This window comes from Xenopus laevis, chromosome 3L (assembly GCF_017654675.1).
Source record: "Xenopus laevis strain J_2021 chromosome 3L, Xenopus_laevis_v10.1, whole genome shotgun sequence".
NCBI classification, from domain to species: domain Eukaryota; kingdom Metazoa; phylum Chordata; class Amphibia; order Anura; family Pipidae; genus Xenopus; species Xenopus laevis.
The window spans coordinates 24,149,579-24,166,721 of record NC_054375.1 but is presented as its reverse complement, the minus strand read 5'-3'; the positions used below and the strand labels follow the sequence as shown (position 1 = coordinate 24,166,721).

At 42.0% G+C, this 17,143-nt stretch overlaps 1 protein-coding gene across 3 annotated transcripts in view; it reads right to left on the bottom strand.

Moving 5' to 3' along the window:
• The window catches only part of LOC121401075 (cyclin-O protein B-like), a 48,178-nt gene that overhangs the window by 30,883 nt on the left and 152 nt on the right, over nucleotides 1–17,143 (bottom strand). For 2 of the 3 annotated variants that reach the window (XM_041585442.1, XM_041585443.1), the window contains exon 2: nucleotides 15,187–15,344. The gene's annotated coding sequence lies outside the window, so the exon portion shown is untranslated. Of the gene's footprint in view, nucleotides 1–15,186; nucleotides 15,345–16,995; nucleotides 17,038–17,143 lie in introns of all 3 variants that reach the window. The other variant, XM_041585444.1, reaches the window with a different exon arrangement.

The following is a 17,143-nucleotide window of genomic DNA, read 5'->3' as shown; positions in this document are numbered from 1 at the left end:
TGGTAAAGCTGGATCATTGCAGGATACGCATACTTTCCTGCTTGATTTTCTTCTATGGCCTCCAGGAGAGCTCCTGTTAAAGAAAAATGATAATTAGTTATGCGAACATTTTTTATTATGTTTTATTCCCTTGCAAGAACATCCATCTTCGCCTCTCATAATAACTCACCCCCTTGAGCCTGAATGAGAGCGTCTGGAACTCATGAAGAATTATCGAATCCTATATCCTGACCCTGGAAGGAGAGGAATAAATGTATCCAGGGTGTCCTGCTCATTCATATGGGCTAACAGAGGTGTACTTACAGTTGTACCCTCTGAACCGCACAAAGGCACCCCAGGCAAACAGTTTGTCTTACCAGATTGGCAGCTTTGGGGGGAGAAGGCGCCCAGATTTAAGATTTTCGCGCCAAGCCACTTCCGTGCGCCTTTACGCCTCAGCGTTAAGGAGCGTGCGTCCGCGTAGATGCGCCGGCGTCCGTCCCATCTTGGAAGTGGAAGCATCGGTGTCTTATTGCGCATGCGCCGCCCGCGCGGCATTGCGGCTGACTGCACCGGAGGCACACTTTGGCCATAAGCCCGTCGGCTTCTCCAAGAGCTCACATAAGGACTCAAGCCTCGGCTCAGGAGCTTCAGCAGAAGAGAGGCAGTCTGCTGGACTTCAAGGGGGAGCGACAGGAGGAAAAAAGATGGCAGCCAGGGGCGGAAGTAAGTTTTTTACAGAGGAAAACCTGTCCAATCACGTGGCAGGGGGGATTAACCCATAGTGTGCCCACTGCCATGTGGAAGGAACAGGAAAGAGAGTGGTCGAAGTCCAGGCAATAAGGTCGGTTCAGGCAGCAAAGGTTCAGAATATGAAATCAGGCAAAGGTCAATACACAGGATCAGGAATGATAATCACAGGAAGCGCACCCAGGAACTCACGAGGAAGAACCTATAGTAGGGCACAGTCTGCAGTCCTTCAGCATCTTTTATAGGCCTCCTTTTATAGGCGCCAAAACAGACGCAGTGGCGTCATGACGCTGGCGTCTTCACGCAGGCGTTTTGACGCTGGCGTCTATTCTGACGCTGGCGCTTAGGCGCCGGCGACCAATCCGATGCTGGCAGATATTCTGACGCTGGCGTGATGTCACAGAACTGTGACCAGAAGGAAGCACATGGAGAACACCGCCATCTTGGGACGCCAGGTAAGAACTCCTTACACACTTAGAGTAGCAGGAGCATAGTATTAGGGGCTAAAACCACTCAAGTGCTGTACCCCCACATCAGAAGACTACTCGATCTATAGGGAAATGAGGAGAGCACTCTGCAAGCATATAAATGCTGTGATTATCGGTTTATTAGTCATGACATGAGTAGAAAGTAATGTGGGAATAAAACAATGTATCAAAATGATTTTGAACACGGAAGTGATTATAAATATTGCTACTATGTTACAATTGTGTGGAAAGGTTGAAGAATGGACACAAACACAGAGACTCTGAACCTTTATTCAAAGATATCCACACACCTGTTGATTAACTATTTGCATATGGACTGAAAAGATGGACTTTTACACACACCTCCTTGGGATTTCACTGATTGGTGGGGGATAGTAGGGGTGTTTTAAGAAGCCTACACGTTCTGTTTGTTTGTTACACTTGATAAAGGGCATATAGGCCCGAAACATGTCGTGTACAAGTAGTGGACTAATAAAAGGATAACCACAGCATTTATATGCTTGCAGAGTGCTCTCCTCATTTCCCTATAAATCCAGTTATAGATATCAGGATATCTGTGACCTGATCGAGGAAAGTTGCACCCTTTTCCTGAACCAAGCGGGCAGAGCGTTTTTGGATAATATATTTCCTAGATACCAGAAGACTACTCCCTGAGTGCTGCCCATGCTAGCCCACTCAATACGTGCATATATGTTGCCTCATCTCATACCATGGCTGGGACACTTGCTTAGTAAATGCATGTACTCAGTATGGCCAGTTCATCTCTGATGTTAACATTGTTGGAGGTACTCCTTTATAAATAAAAGCAGAAAGACATTTCGGACACCAGAAAATAAGCTGTTGGGTCACGGCAAGGAAGGATAAAGGGATTGGCAGAGAGTCAGATCTCCCACATGCCTGTGATCTGCTGGAGGAGTAATTGCTAGGTCCAAACCTGCCAAACAAGAGCATTACTACTTGGGATGTCTAATTTGAAAAACTAATGGGAGCAAATGAATCAATGTCAAGTATGACTAATGAGCCGGACAAAACTGGGAGTTGGGATGTTTTCCTGGTTTTTGATCTAATGAGTAGTACAAGTATGGGGCCTGTAATCCAGAATGCTTGGAACCTTGGGTTTTTTGGATAACAGATCTTTCTATGATTTGGATCTTAATGCATTAAGTCTACTAGAAAATCATGTAAACATTAATTACACCCAATAGGCTGGTTTTGTTTCCAATAAGGATTAACTATATCTTAGTTGGGATCAAGTACAAGCTACTGTTTTATTATTAGAATGAAAAGGGAAATCGTTTTCAAAAGTTTGGATTATTTGGATAAAAATATGGGAGACGGCCTGGGTTTATGGATAATGGATCCCATATCTGTAGTGTAAGTAGTGAAACCACTGAATTGGTACTAAGCACCACGATAACAAAATGTGGCATTTTCCCAAGCAATTGAGCCATATATGGGTAACCAATGAAAATGTTATGTTGTTTCCATTGTCCCTAGACTGGGTGGGATGCCTGGAGCACTATCTGATATTCTTATAAATCCTCATATAATAAATAACTGCTGGTTAAGTGTAGTCACTTGGTGGTTCACCTTTGAGTTAAGTTTTAGTATATTATGGAATATGAAATTCTAAACAACTTTTCAACTGGCCTTCAGTTTTCCTTTTTTAGTCAACTTTCTTTTTATTGAAATCAAATTTCACTTTTCCCGAAGGACTGTATAGAAAAATAGCACATTGCACAACACAGGAATGCATAGTACAAAATATTGCAGAACAGGGGAAAAGGTATATATAAAACAAAAGAAATTTAAATAAAAAATACAAAAGAAGGAGAGAAAGGATCCACTGGCTATCCAAAAAATACCATTATACATGTCACAATCGGTATCCATAGAGCAAGTTAATGCCATATGCCTCAAACACCAACTAAGCACACACTTAAGTAGAGTAAACTCTGCCCATTGCCCCATTTTAACTCAAAGGGAAAGAAACGACTCCCTATGAAGAATCCAAGTGTCCCAGATCTCAGTGAATTTCTCCAGTTGGCCATCCATTTGGTATCTCAAACGCTCATTTAAATGGATGAACTCAATCTTGTCCAAAACTTTAGTTATGGAAAGGTAGGGTGATTTCCACTGTGCCGCAATATGAATCCTCGCCGCCATACAGATATGTTGAGTCAGGTGCTGTGCCGAAGAATTCATACCCTCCAATTTATGACCTAGAAGCATAACCTCTGGGCACGGATCAATGGGAGTATAAAAGAGTACAGTCAGTATCCGAGAAATCTGCTGCCATAGGGCTTGCGTCACAGGACAGCTCCACCAGGTATGCCAAATCGTCCCTCTAGTGGGACAGTTCCTGAAGCATTGAGGTGAAACGGTGGGGTACATACGATGAAGTCGTTCTGGAACATAGTACGATCTATGAAAAAGTTTAAGCGAGGTTTCCACTATGGTGACATTATAGCTCCCCTTGAAAATTCGTAAGTAGCTCTTAAGCCATACTTCCGGGGAAAACGTCGTCCCCAAGTCGGCTTCCCAATCCAGCATATGTTGAAGTTTAGCCGGTGCGACAGCATGATTCAGCTGGCTGTAAATGGAGGAGAGGACTCGTCTACACATTGGGGAAGTCATGCAAATGACCTCTAGAAACGTTCTAGAGCCCAAACTCTTGGGCCAGAAGTGTAAAGCAAAATGTGACAGTTGCATAGCCCGGTAAGTCTCAGATGGTGGTGCTTGATATTTCTGAATAAGGGACTCCATGGACAGCGGCTTAGAGCCATCAGTGAGCTGGTAGGCGGTAAGGACCCCCCTGTCTTTCCACCAGGTAAAGGCTGACTCGGATCGGCTCGGGGGAAAAAGGATGTTTCCGTGCAATGGCACCAATGCCGAAGGGTTTGAAGCAAGACGATATTTGAATTTAAGAATGTTCCATAACTGCAGCATAGTATAAGTCAATGGGGAAACAGTCTTACATACTTTAATATCCGAGCTTGGATTCCAGAGCAAGCTCTGCAACGAATAAGGGCGTACCATATCAGACTCCATGAGTACCCACAAAGGAGCTTGAGGGCCTCCATGTATGGGGGGGATCTGGGCACAGCGAGCTGCCCTAAAGTAGTGAAGCAAGTTCGGGACCCCTAGACCACCCCTAGTTTTATGAAGGTACATAATATGTCTATTAATCCTCGGTCTCTTATTCCCCCAAATAAAGGCCATAATTTTCTGTTGGAAACTGAGCAGATCCCTTCTCACGAGGGCAATGGGCAGAGTTCGAAAGTAATATAACAACCTAGGCAAAGTCATCATTTTAATACAATTTATTCTCCCTATCCAAGAAATCTGTTTAGACCTCCACTCCTGTAACTCGTGCAACAATTTCCTATACAGTTGAGGGTAATTATGTTTATACATTGTTTCCAGGTTGGCAGTGAGGCGTATGCCTAGATAAGATAAGTATTGGTCTCGAAGTTGAAACCCAAAATTAAGTTCAACAAGTTTGCTGGTATGTTTGGGAACACCACAGGGCAGAAATTCGCTCTTATCTTGATTCAATCGTAACCCCGAGGCCTTAGAAAAGTCCTGAATAATATGAAGAAGGTTGGGCAATGTAGTTAAAGGCTGTGTGACAGTCAACAATAAGTCATCGGCAAAAAGGGATACTTTATGTTCAGTGTTAGCTATAGTGTAACCCTTAACATTCGGATTTCTCCGAATCGCCTCTGCCAGCGGTTCCATTGCAAGAGCAAAAAGGGCCGGAGACAATGGACAACCCTGCCTCGTTCCCCTTCGAATCTCAATAGTTTGGTGAGAGGAAGTAGGTAACTTCAGAGTAGCAGACGGGGTAGAGTAATAGGTAGAAAGAATAGTAGTAAAAGGTTCACCAATCCCAAGAGAGCTAAGGAGGGTTCTGAGGTAGTGCCAATCAAGGGAGTCAAACGCCTTCTCTATATCCAAGGCTAATAAACCCATGGGCGTTCTGGTAGACTTAGCATGTTGTATAATATTAAGAACCTTTCTCACATTGTCCCCTGCCTGTCGAAACGGAACGAAGCCAACCTGATCCCTATGTATCACTTCCGGCAAAATAGAAGATAACCTTCGTGCTAGTATGCTAGTCAAAATCTTTAAATCAATGTTCAAGAGAGAAATGGGACGATAATGCTTCGGTTGGAGGGGATCCTTATTGGGTTTAGGTATCAGTGTAATATGCGCCGACAGCAATTCATGGAGAATGGGCTTACCATCTCGGATATGATCAAAGAGTAATTTAAGGCGTGGAGTAACTATGTCAGCAAAAACCTTATAATATTTAGCTGAAAAGCCATCAGGGCCCGGTGCCTTCCCTACCTTAAGTTGTTTGATTGCATAGGCTATGTCCTCACCTGTTATGGCCGCATTCAGCGTATCTAAACTAGAAGCAGAGAATGTCGGCAAAGGATACTGAGAAAGAAAGGTCTGTGTAGCTCGAGAATCTGGTTTATGGGTTGTGGTATACAGTTTTCTATAGAAATCTAGAAAAGTGTCTCTTATCCTTTCCGGGTTAGAGGTAATGTTGCCCAGTGAAGTTCGAATACGGGGTATGTGGTTAATTCGAGATTTGGTACGCAGTAGGTTCGCCAAATAAGTGTCAGGCTTATTACAATTCTTATAGTACCTAAACCGAGTCCATCGGATAGCTTTATCTACATGCTCCAGTTGCAAAGTATTTAGATCTTGCTTAAGCGCTTTAATACGTTTAGTCAAATGTGATGACGGTGAAGCTTGGTTAAGCCTTTCCAGGGTGGTTAATGAGGATTCAAGCTGGCAATATCTGTCCCTTAATTGCTTTTTCCTCCTAGCCGCCTGTTGTATGAGATATCCCCGTATAGTAGCCTTATGGGCTGCCCATACGACATCAGGCGTGACATCAGTCGTGGTATTTTCCTTGAAGTAATTAGTTAGGGTAGTCTTTAATTCTTGCGTAACTTGGGGATCGCTAAGCAGGCGTTCATTAAGGAGCCATCTAGAGGACCTAAGGCAAATACCCTGTAGCAACACTTTAGCAACCATGAGATCATGATCTGACCACGGGCAAACTTTTATAAAGGCATCCTTTAGGTTAGGGATCATGGCTGCATTGAGTAAAATGGCATCAATTCTAGAATATTGCTTATGGGGGGCTGAATAAAAGGTATAGCCACGAGCCTGAGGATGGAGTTCCCTCCAGGTATCAACAAATTGAGACGAGTTAAGAACCCGTTGAGTCAGTTTAGCGGCCTTAGGTTCCCTAACATGGGGCAGCACGGCCGATTTATCCAAGGCCGGATTAAAGGGAAAGTTAAAGTCTCCACACCACAAATTAACATCAAGGGGATGTGTACTCAGTTTAGCAGCATATCTGTTAAAAAACTCGCGTGGGGCAGCATTCGGGGAATATGTGGATGTGATCCTAATAGATTTCTCAAATAAGCTACCCACTATAGATAAGTATCGCCCCTCTTTATCCACTTGCACATCTGTCACAACAATCGGAAAGTTGTCATGAACCAAAATAGCAACACCTCTATGCTTTTTATTGGGAGTAGAAGCCAGAAAATATCTGGAATATTGGCGATGAAAATATTTCGGATAAGACTGTCTCGTGAAATGAGTCTCCTGCAAACAAATCACATCAGGATGCACACGTTCATACCATTGAAAGGCCTGTCTACGCTTCCGCGGAGAATTTAACCCCTTAACATTATGAGAGATTACTGTAAACGCCATAGTGACAAGCTCAAAGGGGGGCTACAAGTGGAACGACCTGAACCGAAGGATAGGAGAGAACAGGAGTGGAGGTCAAACTGCACTAACAGTATAGCATACAGGTACACTAGACAATCAGGTAGCATAAAAGGAGGCAGTAAAGTAAATACATTTCGTAATGAGAACACACAAAAAAGATACCAAAAACAGTTATGAGCACAGTGGATCAACCCAAAAAAGCGAACAAAACAGTACAAAAAATAAAATGGAACCTGAAAAAAACCCCCAAATATGGGGAAAATGTCCCGGTCAGTCAGCGACTGTCTTTGTGGGGTCGCCAGTAGACTGGGGAATGTGGGCAGCATCTATTCCCAAGCCCATTGAAAAGGATGCAACGTATCCTGCACAGGAAAATAGAAAAACAGGGTACAAGTCATACTCAACCGGGCAGGTCTCCGGTAACCGGAATCGTCTGGGAGCGAAGCCGTTGTGGTTTGGGGATGCCAGAGTTGCGGCCCAGTCGAGAAGGCGAGCGGGGACCAGCCACCACTTGCCATTCTTTCTGAGGTCTCGGACTGCTGCTCGCCGATGGTGCTGGGGAAGGAACAAAAAGGCCCTCCTTCTGTAACACATGGAAGGCCGCCTCTGTGGTCTTGAATGAATACAGGCGGTTATTAATAGTGCAATGGAGCGCAAAAGGAAAGCCCCACCTGTACCGAATCCGTGCCTTCTGGAGCTGTAAGGTGACATCTTTCATCAGCCGCCTCTTCTGCAAGGTAGTAGGTGCCAGATCCGCATAAATATCAGCCGATAGTTTGTTGTCCGGATCTCTAGTGAATTGGCGCGCAGCTTGTAATATTTGGTCTCTGACCGCCTCGTGTTGTAATTTCAGGACTATGTCCCTAGGCGTATCTTTTGTGCGAGGCCTAGCAAGCGCCCGATGTATTCTCACCATCTGCAATTTCTCAGGCGGTACTTCTGGCAGTAATGTAGTAAAAAGGTTCATCGCAAATAGTTCCAGGTCCATCTCAGTCTCTGGGACGCCACGAAGGCGAATATTAGCCCTACGAGACCTATTCTCGAGATCCTCAATCTTTTCCTCCATTGCCGCAATTTGTTCCCTCTGGGTCTCAATGGCGTCACTATCAGCATGTATCGCTGCCACAAGCTCTTCCGTGCGGTCCTCCAAGGCACTCGTCCGAGTGCCCAGTTCTCGGATTTGTTTGGTAAAGTCCGCAACTGCAGCTGCTAGTTCCGTCCGGAACATAGTCTGTATGGTAGATAAAACTTCCGATACCTCGGAGGAAGGCCCCAGCGGGTCCGGATGGGAGTGCGACAGGTCCGCCTCGTGTGAGGCCTGTGAAGATGGCGGTGTGCCCGGACTCCTTTGCTGGAAAAACTTATGCGTGCTCGGCGCCGCCCCTTTTTTCTTAGCCGCCGGTTGTGGCATAGTGATACCTGGTACCCTCACGATAAATTAGAGTCGGTACAGGAACGATTTATAGCCGTGGTTGCTGGATTAAGCGGGCTGGGATACGGAGCTCACATCAGGTACGTCTGCTCCTGATGGCGCCGCGCATGCGCCCCCCAGTTTTCCTTTTTTATAATTTTTACAGTATTTGCCTTCTACTTCTGACATTTTTCAGATTTCAAATTGGGGGTCACTGACTCCATCAAAAAACAAATTCTCTGTAAAGCTACAAATCAATATGGTCCTTGATTGCAAGAAATATCAAACCAGCCAGATCGATATCTGATTTTTGGCCTGATTTCGATAGTGAAGAAGCCCCCACACACAGACACATAAGATGCTGAATCAATCTAAAGGACCAATATCAAAAACTTTAATCTGCCTGTGTATGGCCACCCTTATAGTCTAAGGAAATTTTAAGATTAGAGCAAGACGGCTGACATACTGCTGGGAATCAGCACTCTCATTGTCAATATCCTGAGACAATTTACAATTTTGGTTTTAATTTATTATTTGTGGTTTTTGAGTTATTTAGCTTTTTATTCAGCAGCTCTCAAGTTTGCAATTTTAGGAACTGGTTTTATAGGGTCTAAATTACCCTAGCAATTACCAATATAAAGTGGCAATAATATTACAGACCAATTGCATTTTAGATGGGGTCAGTGACCCCACCATTTGAACACTGTAAAGGGTCAGAAATAGCAAGCAAATAATATAGTGAATAAAGTACTCACTATTGTAAAATATAAGGATATTATTAGTTGCCAAGGAGTTCCATGATCATATAAAAGCACAAGGCTGACAGTGACTTCTAATATCCTTATATTTTGCAACGGGGGTACTTTATTAATTAAAATACCCAAGTTTCAGTTTTATACAGATATAATTTACAGGATATTCACGGCTCTTGTGTATTATAAAGAAATAATACAGAAAGCAAATGATTCAAAAACTATAAAAAAAAATGAAGGCCAATTGAAAAGTTGCGTAGAATTAGACATTCTATAACATACTAAAAGTTAACTTAAATGTGAACCACCCTTTAAGTCAATTTCTATAGTGCACTGGAGGCCTCAATGGGGCAGCTTTATGTTTGGCTTTAGTGTCCCTAAACCTTCCTGATCTGTTTATTAGAGGTGCAGTAGAAGGAATCTATATCCCTAAAACTGTTTCTCCAACCCCTGACTGTCATGTGACTTTGCTGGCAAACTGAGTTTACGAATGATGCAAATTTAGCTGTGAATGTGCAAATTAGGGTGCTGACGCCTGTTTTTTCTGGTTGTTTGTTATGTTTAATGTAACCCTGAAAAATGGTGCTTTTATTCAAAAACAGAAAAAATCTTTCACAACTATTAGTTGAGGTCTGACTAAATGTCAGAGCAACAAACACAATTTTAAGAGAAAGAAAAAGAAACCCCACCAATAGTTATGATTCAAAAGTTGTCCAAAAAATTCTAAAAAATGATGTACCACAATTATTTAATATTAATAGTTCCTTTGGATGAATTTATAGCGGCACTGGCACTTTATAATCTTATTATAATTCCTTAGGAACTATTGATATTAAATAATTGTGGTACATCATTTTTTAGAATTTTTTGGACAACTTTTGAATCATAACTATTGGTGGGGTTTCTTTTTCTTTCTCTTAAAATTGTGTTTGTTATGTTTGTTTGTTTTCGGCCAGCATACATACAGTTGCAGGTATAATTTAGTCCCTGTGTAACATATATAATAAAGAAGTATAATGAAGTGAGTGTAGGACTGGCCAGACCAGGGATGACTTTGACATATTTGGCCAGTTTGAATATACAGGTGTGTGATCCGTTATCTGGAAACCGGTCATCCAGAAAGCTCCAAATTACAGGAAGGCAGTCTCCATTATATTAAAATAAGTCACATTTTTAACAATGGTTTCCTTTTTCTTAACAATACCTTGTACTTGACCCTAACTTAGATGTAATAAATCGGTATTGGAGGCAAAATTTTTTTTTTTTTAGTAGAATTGAGGTATGGAGAGCCAAATAACGGAAAGACCGGTATTCACTGTATTGCAATATATGGACAAAATAATCCCTGTTTTAATATATTGATAATTGGCTGAATGCAGAAGACCTTTAGGGGTAAATTTACTAAGCGGTGAAAATTCACAGTCATCGCAACACTTTGCCAGGCGAAAATTCGGTCACATTTAAAGTTGTGTCCAGGGCGCCGAACGCTGGCTAATTTTCTGTAGCGTTATTTCGGCAAAGCAAGCAAATCCTAGTGCAATTTGGTTAGAGGTCTTCGGTCAGGCTAATCTGCATACGGCGGGACATTTAAGGTTGAATAGACGTATATATGTTGCAGCAAATACATTACACAAGTCCAGGGAACCTTAATTAATAGAGTTGTTATAATGCCCTACACATGAACCCACTGTAAAGTTAATGTTCCATATGTTAGAAAATGTATGGAGGAATCTGGTTACCCAAAAGAATTTTTAAGGACTTTTTCAAGCAATAATTTAAAGTTTTGTCTCTTGTGCAAATCATTCCAAACCTTAGTCTACCAGTGTGATTAAACGGTACAGTGGTGAAGCACAAGTGTTTTATCATGGACCAGGCAAGTTGCATCCCTATAATAACATCCATTAAAACAAAACTATAAAAACATGCCTAATAAATACTCAGGTCAACCTGCACCCGACCCTAACCTGCATCTCACCCCTCTCTGAACATTACTTCTGTGAGCTTCTGAAGACAAAATTTTCCAAAGCAGAGTAGCAGTGTACTTCCCCAGTCAGTGCCGCAACCAACCGAGACCCGCAGCAGGCACCCGAATTTCAACTCAAGCCCTTTCAGGTCAACCTGCACATCCCTACAGGGGAAGAGTGGAATATGTTTTTGGCATAACTGATCATTTCCATTTTAATCAGTAAAATAACTAGCGTTGGGTGGGCCAGGGTGCGGGACATGCCCAATAATATGATTATTCAGGTTTTTCCCCCCTGAATGCGTTTTTTACATTTGTATTTTTATTTTTTTATGAATAAGCACACATTCGAATTATACGTTTATTTGAGGTATAAAGCAAAAACCTCACAAACTCAACCTCTGATAAATAACCCCCTTACTGTATCTGTTTGTACAGGCTGTAAGGGAATTTAGGGGGCTGTTCCTACTGGCTTGTGCTTATTATAGAAGAGTAACTATACTGGCACAGCTCTATAGTATCTCTCTGTACAGGCTATGAGCAAACATAGAGTAAACAGTGTTTAATACAGAAGAATACCTATGCTGGGAAATGGGTGGGCTCTTTGTACAGGTCCAACAGTCAAGCAGCCTGGTCACTGCCAGAGTAATGAATGATTTGTGCTGCTTAAACACTCATCTGCCCCTTTATTAGTAGAACCTGCCCCCCCATCCATACCTTGTATATACCATTTCACCTACTAAGCACAAAGTCCTTCCTATTGTGTAGTGTAACCCCCCATCTCTACCCACTATTCAGGTAAAGGAAAGGACCCCCAGGTTACACTAGACTTAGCAGCAGTGATGAAAGAATGGATCTGATAGATATAAAGCACAGAAACTGCACTGACTCAAACTCATAAACATACAAAGCAAAGCCCCGTGTCCATAATAAGCTGGGTATGTACTGCACATCTAATGGTAAATTATTGCCATATAAACCTCATTCATCAACAGGGTACACTTCCCCTTTAAGAGCAGGGAACAGAGGTGACTTCACCCCCTAAGGATGACAGTTGGTTCAGACCGTTGGTTGACTTTGCGAGAGAGAGGTGAGTGTACTTTTGCTCTGATAGATTTTTTTGTCAAATAACCCATTTCTTAACAAAAAAAAAGGGTAAACATTTGGGTGACATCCCTCAGACTAGTGGATGTTGCTGTTTTCATTGATTTTAGTGAATTTAGAGGATTGTCCCCCAAAATGGGCTTGAGAGATGCCTTTACTCTTAGTGCTGGTTGGGAGACACAGACCCAGGATTTGGCAAATATGCAGCGCTGCAATCAAATATACTGTACACCTTTTCTACTGAAGGTAACATTTGGGGACCAGTGTACCACACCATAGGGTGTTCCCAGTACTGACAGGCTCCTTAGAGTTTTGCCCCTCTGTCCTGTGGTATTTGCCCCCTGGGAATCTGTCCTGCTCTTTTGTACCAACATTGTAGCTAAATACATGTTCCCTTTATCCAAGTACTGGAACTAGGGGTGGGAAGCAGAAGCATGTGCCATAGGGACAGTTTGGGGGTGCTAGCAAATGATTGGGGGACATACAGCAGGGTCCCATAGAAGAGAGGAGACATCATACCCAGGGATTTGACAGTTGGTTTAGTCCGTTAGTTGGCTCTGTGTTAACTGTAAATTCCTTCTGAGAGATTATTTGGCCAAATAACCATTATTTTAGTAAGAAAAGATGGGAAATGGTTGGGTGACACCCCCCAGACTAGTAGATGATGATCATTTTACTGACTTTAGGTAATTTGGAGATTATTCCCCTAAAATGGGCTTGGGAGATTCCTTTAATCTTCGTGCTGGTTGGGAGACACAGACCCTGCATTTGGCAGTTATGAAGGACTAGCAGCAAATATACACTTTCTTTCCACTGGGACCCCATAAAAAGATAACATTTGGAGACCCCTCGGCTATGTCATAAAAGTCCTAATTCTATCATTCTATTCTAGTGCCCAGTATTGACAAGCTCCTTAGAAATTTGCCCAGTGCCCCCTGGTTTCTCCATTGCTCTTATGTACCAACCTTAACATGTAACTACATTTAATTGAGTTACATAGTTAGATTGGGTTGAAAAAAGACAAAGTCCATCACGTTCAACCCCTCCAAATGAAAATCCAGCATCCATACACACACACCTACCTACTTTTAATTAAATTCTCTATAAAAAGAAACATTAATTTGTTTTTAGTACGTTTTATGCACTTTTCCTTCAAATACCCCGGCTGTGGGAGGCAAATAGGTACATGTTAGGGGAATTATTTAATAAAACAATGTTGAATTGCTAATCCCTACAGTTACTCAGTAATACAGCCCTAGGGCCTAATTCCCCTAAAAAATGGTTACTGATGGCAGACCTGCCCCCCAATCTACTAAATCTTGTGGGTGTCAAGGTGCCCAAAATCTGCCCGTGTGCCATTGCTAGGGGTAGTGAGACCTGTAGTGGGTAGTGCAGAGCTAAGAAACAGAAAGGCAACACAAATCACTGTCTCGCTGAGCCTAAACCTGTTCTTCTCTAGCTATAGCTGAACTACAATTCCCAGCATCCCCTGCGGCATAGTTGTAGTTCTAATGCAATGTGTATTTAATGTTCCCTGTCTATTTATTGCTTCATTTGGTGTCAAGGGTACCACTCATCCTAGAAACTGTAATAAGCAACTGTCCCTAGCATCAGCACTAGTGTGGATGATACAGTATGTAAGGAAGGGCCAAAATGGAAATATTAGTAGCAAAAATCAGAAGAATAAATTCCTACAATAAAGATCCCTAGTGTTTATGGGTGCAGGGAACTGATCAGAGTAGGTCCCCTGCCAGTAATATACAGCAGTAATATTCAGTTGTTTTTAACCATTAGTCTGTACAGTCCCCTAAGTATATTGGGGTCACCAGGACCCACACTTGGTTGATAGGGGTGTCCAGGGCCTTGATTGCACCAACCTTTTGTATGTGCCCTAATTGGCTTCTTCATTCTATTAAAGCTGCTACTGGTTGGTGTTACTGGTTATTTCGGAGCAGCAAACATATTCAGTAGCGCAGTATAACTGGGAAGAATAGAGAAAGGGAAAAACAGTATTCAAAGCTTTATGTGTCAAAGAGTGTTTGGCTCACAATCTCTTTTTGTCTCTCCCCAAAAAAATGAAATACTAAGAGCGATCTTAGTGATCTGAGAGATTTGCAGCGACTCCAAAAAGCGACAAAGAAGAGGATAAAGAAGAAAAAAAACAGTCTTTTTAAAGACTACCAACTTACATCAAGAGCAGAGAAATAACAGCAACCTGCTCAACCCATTGCGGGTCATCAGGAGGAAGGTAGGGATCCTGAATTTATCCCTCTGATAATATTTATTACATAGCAGATGAGGTTGAAAAAAAGACACACGTCCATCAAGTTCAACCTTTTTGTCTAAATAAAACCTGTGTAACTGCTAGCTGATCCAGAGGAAAGTGGGGGCTAACAGTTATAATGATCTGATTTGTGGAACAAATAAATGGGAGGGGATTGTCTGAAAAAGGGGAGGGTCTGGGTGGACCTTTGACTTGTGACAGGTACAGAAAGCAAGTTTTTATTTCAGAATTCAGGGTTTAGTGGAGCCGATAAAGACACTGGGATGGGGGGACATATTAAAGACGATGATTATTGTCGTTTTTAGCTACAAATAGTCTTTAAAATTTCCACATATATATATTTGGGAGTCAGGGGCTGAGATCCCGGAGCAATATTTGGGCTTCCAACAGTGCGACAGTCATGCTAATATAGTTCCAGGGGTAAACTAGCAGAAAATATGCACTTGTATAAGTACATTTATAAGCAACTAAAATAGTTTAATTAATAGTTTAATGATATTAGTTTAAATAATAGTTTAATTTAAGGGCTAGTTCTCTTAGAATGTCCTATGCATGGTAACAGCAGGTCATTGTTAATATGTGTAGTGGGAAAGTTACAGAGAGATGCTTGTCTTGAGCTTGCCATTTACCAGCAGCTACAAACATTTGTATTCTTTATCTCCACTAAAGCAGTGACTTGTACCAACCTTTTTTTCCTGATACAGGAGCGTCAAGATGGGCGCCAAACTGTGCAACATCCTGCACCGGCACCGGCACACTGAGGTAAGACAGATGGAAATATAAAGTCGTTGTTTCATGCCTGACGATTAGAGTCCTTGCCACCAGATATAAAGGGGAACTGTCACTGCAAAAGAGAAAATCCTCAGCTTACAAGAAATATTTTGCAAACCTGTTTGACAAACATTACGGTTACATTTTTCAGATGTTCTTCACAAATATCACATAAAAAATGTTCAATATTCATTAAAAAGTTTGGGAAGATTTCAATTGCTTAATCATTTTTTTCTTGATTTTGTTCCCTATTCTCTATAGACTGTTGACATCAATCAGTCTTTTGATGCTTGTGAGCCCTGGGTGAGTATTTGCTTTTCAGGTATGAAGCAGGAGCTGCTGAGAGACATCCGGAAGGAGATGAGGATAGCAGCAGGGGCGCAAAAGCTGTACCTTGTCACCAAGGACAGACAGACCAAAGCCCAAGTGAAGGAGCTGAGGAACATCAGTGAGAGGAAGGTGAAAGAGCTTTTCTCCTCTCTCCACAAGCTCAATGTGCAGCTAGCTCAGAGGGAAGCAGAGAATTCTCCAGGTAAGATATAACAGTCTCTGGCCTCTTTCCTATTGGCATTACATGTGTGTCATCATAACATCACATACACTACCTCTTCATGGACATTAGGTTGACCCCCATTAGATTGAGCTCAAAAACAAAAGGACTGCTCAAAGCTCTTCCCTGTAGCTGCTTCATATGTTTCCTATCGGGTGCTCTGTCTGCTGTATCCCCACTGATAAGATCCACATCAACACCAAAGAATTGGACGGCACTCCGATCAAAAGGAATACATGTTTATAGCATACTCCTGCAGGGATCCTTGGGCGTAGGATCCCTGCAGCAGTATGCTATAAACCTGTATTCCTTTTGATCGGAGTGCCGTCCAATTCTTTGGTGTTGATGTGGATCATTAGATTGAGCCCCACAGAACTATAGATGACCTTCATATCCTTTAAATTTATATTTTAAAACAATGTTCATTAGCAGCATCTTAACAAATCAAGAAAAAGGTCTTAAGCCTTAGATTCAAGAATGTTGTATTTGAAAATCCTAATATCCTTCAAATTTATTTGCAATATTTCAGATGCAGTTCTGGAGACTACAAGGGACACCGATGTCAACTTCCCTGCACCAGAGATCACTGCGCCTGAGGTTCAGGTCATTTCAGACCCCGCCAGTGATTCATCACAAGTGAGTATTTTACATTGACACCATTCATTTCTTGGACACAAACACTGCCCTTATCATATCCATGTAAAGCAACATTCAATAATTGCCTGTCTCTTGTTTGCAGCATCAACATGATGAATCATCTGAGGAACCTGTGCCAGAGACAGAACAGCCGCCTGAAGAACCATCTGACAGGTAAGGATATTTTGGAGTTTATTAGAGATTAAATCCCTATCCCATACTTTCATCAAATAAGAACAAAAATATCTTCACAATAACAGGAATATTATTCTAATTAAAGTAAGGTACCAACAGATGAAATGATTGGCATAAAAAAAGAGGACAGGTGGTAAGATGCCCCTTCATTTGGCCGGGAGATTCCACAATACATAATTGTACAGTGCCATCTATTATGGCTAGGGGTGCTGTAGTATTAAGGATTATGGAGAATGTATTTGCTAAGGGAAGAAAAAAGGATAGCGTGAAGCTTATAAATCACTAAGGGAAAAAAATGAATTAGAATAAACACTAACCCGTCATTATATTTAAAGGGACTTACCTGTAGAAGATACAAATGAGGAGGCTGAGGAAGAGGCAGAATCTGTTGTTGAAGAAGATCCAGTGCAACAACAACAACAGAATGAGGAAGAAAGGTAAACTCACACTTTATATGGGAGGCTGCGGTTAAGACTGATTTCTAATATAAA